This window comes from Urocitellus parryii, chromosome 2 (genome assembly GCF_045843805.1).
Source record: "Urocitellus parryii isolate mUroPar1 chromosome 2, mUroPar1.hap1, whole genome shotgun sequence".
NCBI classification, from domain to species: domain Eukaryota; kingdom Metazoa; phylum Chordata; class Mammalia; order Rodentia; family Sciuridae; genus Urocitellus; species Urocitellus parryii.
In genome coordinates, this window is record NC_135532.1 from 102,532,509 (window position 1) to 102,537,362 (window position 4,854).

Consider the following 4,854-nt stretch of genomic DNA (forward strand, 5'->3'; position numbering starts at 1 on the left):
TTTAAATTGTAACATTTCTATGCTAGGTTTGAATTACATCTCTTCAGAGTGTAAACTTGCAACAATCTTTTTTTTTTTTTTTAAATTTATTTATTTTTTTTAGTTCTCGTCGTTGCACAACATCTTCGTTGCACAACATCTTCGTTGGTATCCGGTGCTGAGGATCGAACCCGGGCGGCACGCATGCCAGGTGAGCGCACTACCGCTGAGCCACATCCCCAGCCCCTTCTTGCAACAATCTTGAGAAACTCCTGCCTGTAATAAAGGCCACTTCCTGATATCATTTGTAGGTGTTTCCCTGCCTTTCTGTATCTGTGAACAGCTTATCACAAGAATTCCTGCCCATGGCCCTTGATCACATGGTCCAAGGATTCAACCCCACCAATGTTGTCATGGTTAAGAAATAATGTCAAATTTCCTATCAGAGTCCCATGTAACCTCAGCTCAGGGCCCAGAACTTCAGAGCACTAGCTCCTCTGGGTTCATCAGCATAAATAAACTTGAGTTCTCAACCCTCTGAGTGATGCTTGGTCTCTTCCGAACACGATTTCCACAACAGAAACACTGTACGGTCCCACAGTAGAAAGGACAGAGATGGATATCTGCAAAATGGAAAGCCACACAATGATAACAAATGGCCCACAGCTGCCTGCAGCCACATAACTGAATCCCCAAAACAGTGTTGAGTGAAAGAAGTCTGACTCCCAAGGCAGGCAGCATCACTCCAAAGTAAGGGAATAAAATTGCCCCAGCAGAAGGGACAGGGGTTACCTTGAGAGAAAGAGGAGATCCTGACCAGGAAGGGAGCTCGCAGGGCTTCTGAGATGTTGGCGATGTTCTTTCTCCACCTGTGCAGTGGTTACCTGGGTGTTGGCACTGTGTTTATCTTATCAGTATGTTGTTAGTGGTTGTGAGAAACTGATGTGACTCCATTTTAAAAAATAAATAAATAATAGCAGCTTCTACCTCAAGGCCTTTCATAAGGAAGAGGGCGTGACCCTTGTCCTTGGAAAAACCCAGAGAGCACTCCTAAGCACATACCCACCTTGCTAAGTTGTTTGTCTAGAAATAACAGGAGAGGTCTGCAGCACCAGGTGTCCCTGACTCAGTCAGGCTAGGTGAGGACCCATAGCAACCCCCCTAGCAACCTCCAATCAGCATGAGAACAGGGAAAATACCCGGATGCCAGATGTCCCCCACCATAGTTTATGGTGGTTGATAACATGTTGGGAAACCATGTAGTTTGGCACATACACCCCTCGTGGCCTAAACCAATCAGTTCAAACGAATCCCCCTCTTGTACTAACCAATCACCCCTACCCAACTTGTTCCCGCCAGTGAATGTGCTAATCAATGTTAAGAGGTGTTGTTTGACTTTCCCGCGGTATGGAATGATTTGCTGTGTGATGTTGTGACGCATAGAGTATCCCCCAAAACCTTTAAAATTTCACTGAACAAAGGACCAGGACTCACTCCCTGAGACCGCTGCATCGGGAACGGTTGTGAGTCCAGGCTCGAGCTTGCAATAAAGACTCTTGTGTGATTGCATCGGATTAGGCTCCTGGAGGTCTATGGGGGGTCCCACGAATCTGGCATAATAGTTGATGCTCTTTACAGCATGTGTTATTTCTCAAAATATAGAAAAGGTAGACATGAAGAGGAGAAGAAGAGTATGAAAGGCCAAAATTTGAGTTATTGAACTTGGACTCTGTTAAAACTGAGGAGGAATCATGGGCTCCAGGAAGTCATTCATCACCCATCTTTGAGTAGGAACAACTCGCAAGGTGTGCCTCTCATTGCAAAGGGGGACAGAGGTCCCAGATTCCAAAGGAGGAAGCAGCTCCAGGATGCTGTGACTGGATCCCTGAGGGGAGGCTCAGCCATTTGGAGTGCAGGATTTTGTTGTTTTTTTTTTTAAAGGTTTTTGGTGGTGCTGAGGTTTGAACTCAGGGCCTTGCACATGCTAGGTGAGTGCTCTACCACTGAGGTCCACTCCCAGCCCAAGGAGACACTTTTGAAAAAGTTTGTCTAGGGGCTGGGGATGTGGCTCAAGAGGTAGCGCGATTGCCTGGCATGCATGCGGCCCGGGTTCGATCCTCAGCACCACATACAAAGTTGTTGTGTCCGCTGAAAACTAAAAAATAAATATTAAAAAAATTCTCTCTCTCCCTCTCTTTCTCTCATAGTCTCTCTTTAAAAAAAAAAAAAAGTTTGTCTAGCAAGCCTACAAAATTTTAATTCTGTTCCTTTTCTCTAATGATCATGGCTTTGGGGTGGTTTTCAGACCACACCCAGTTAACATTGTTACATTTCTCCCCAGTCTTTTGCTAAGTTGTACAATATAGGACATTTTAAAGTGCTCTATTAAAATGCAAAATGCACAAGACATGTGCACAAAGCCCTGGGTTCCATCCCCAGCACTGAAAAAAAAAAAAAAAAACCATAAGACTCAGAAGTCAAAGCATGTCTATGAGACTTTGTGAAGGAAGAGACTTAGAAAGGAAGTGGAGATGTACAACCAGAGCTTACTCTATAAGGTTATGCCATTGAACTTTTTTCATTGTATAAGAAATGATTAGAGTCAAGATATGGAGTCAAGTTGGCAATTCTCGTGGATGTTCACTAGACTGGAAAAATTAAGACTGGATACAGTAGGAAAGGCATCTTTACATGCAATCTTCATCTCCACGTGTACTTGTGTTCTTCTTGTGAACTAATAAGACACTGAGGATAATTTTCCCAAATGATTTGGAAGAGAGAGAGAAGATAATGAGTTTGGAGATTCAGACTTGCAGGAGGGGTTCTAAATGAGCAGGGTAGGGTTTTTGGAAATACCATCTTGGAACAACCTCTCAGGAGGAAGAGGGGGAGAAGGAAAAAAAGCTGGAATAGATAAAGCTCATTGATAACCATGGTCCCAAAACACATGGATTTTCATTTCCTCTGGAGCAAAGGCCAACCTCTTACTCTGCATCTAATTTCTGGGTTGCTACCTAATTGCAGAATTTTCCACCTCTTTCTCTTGATCATTATTCCCATGCCCAATCTCTGAGCCTCCGTTCACCATGGTTTATCTGCTGTCTCCCTCTGGAAGGTCCTACTTTGTATCCCTCATGCAGCCAGCTTCTTCCTGAGCTCTGCATTGTTTATGAACCTCTTGAATTGGATCCAGATCTCAGATGCTCATTTCTAAACTTCTGCACCACCACCTCCATTTTATGACCACTCAATTACTGCCTTTGGACATCTGTGACTTTGCTCTCTTGAACTCAGTTCTAATTTTTTATGTCTTCATGATTTACCTCCCTGGAAAAACAGTCACAATGCTGGAAGAAATGATTATGTCATTCTTTGGTGACTGACAGCCTACACTATAAACCTGAGCACTAGGGATCTAGTCAAAGCCTTTGGGGGAGAGAGATGTCTCATTTCATGACAGTAGAGTCACTTCCTACAAAGTTGGGTTTCCAGCAATAGCTTCTGGGCAGTATGTCACAAGGAATTCAAGAGGTCAGTACTCAATGGCATAATTTTGTTAGGTGTTATGTTAGGTTGAGATGTGTTCTCCACCGCCCCCCCCCCCCAAAATGTCCCATCAGGAGCCTCAGAGTGTAAGCTTATTTGGATGTAAGGACCTTTGTAGATATAACTGAGGAATGCTAGAGCCACCAGATACCAGAAGATGCAGGGAAGGATTCCCCCTTAGAGGCTTTAGAGGGAATGTGGACCTGCCAACACTTTGATTTTATATTTTAGGTCTCCAGGACTGTGAGAGAATAACTTTCTGTGGTTTCAAGCTACCAGGTTTGTAGTAATCTGTTATGGCAACCCGAAGAAATTAATATAGTTGTTTATCCCCAAGTAGATGATATATGATCAAATCTGAGCCTTTTTTTTTCTTCTTCCAGTACTAAGGATTGAACTGAGCAGTACTCTACATTTTTGAGCTACATCTCCATCACTTTTTTTATATTCTATTTTTAGGTAGAGTATCTGCGGACAGCAGGCTGTGTCCTCTCTGGGTTACTCCATGACATATAGAAAAACAGTTTTCAGGCTAGGCCTCAACCATTGTTACTCCATTTTATAAAGCAGTAGTTTGCCATAAGCTGAGTTTAAGTGTTGAGGTGAAATGAGTCCACACCTTGTTCCTACAAGTAAACAACCTCATGGGCCTGGCACAAACATAAGCCTTAAACAGATAAATTAATAGTGATAATAAGAATAACCTCTAATTAATAAGAAGCACATGGATGCACAGGCATATAAGATTCCTACCAGAAACAACAGGCCACTGGATTTATCAAATATGCCATCACCAATGACGCAGTCCCCTCACTTGAAACCCATAAAAGAAGTGGCACCCTGAGACTGGACATGGCAGCACCCTGATCTTATCATTGGGTCACTTGTCATGAGCCTTGCCCAGGAAAATTGCCACAATGCAGAACTTCTGAATCTCTGTCTTCTGGCTTTAGCAGAGTGTGATTTATCCCACCTGTGGCCACCACCACCACAAGTCCCACTCCAAGCTCACTGTGAGGACTGCCATCAGTCCAGATCCTGGCCTAGGATAAGTCCCTGCACTTTGATAGCTCTGCACCCTGAACAAGTGCTTTGCTGGTAATCTTATCTGACACCTATGCTGGCTCTTTGCATCCATACCTACCTACTCTCTGCCTTATCTCTCAGGTCAGGCAGAGATATATATGTCATGACACGGAACTAAACCAGCCAGGGTCACTCGGGGTGAACTGGGCTGGCATGAAATAATGACACACAGAGAAAGACCTCTTTCTTTGGGTTCTGTGACAGCCCCTCTGACCCAGCTCCCACAAAGGAGGCAAGGCAGGC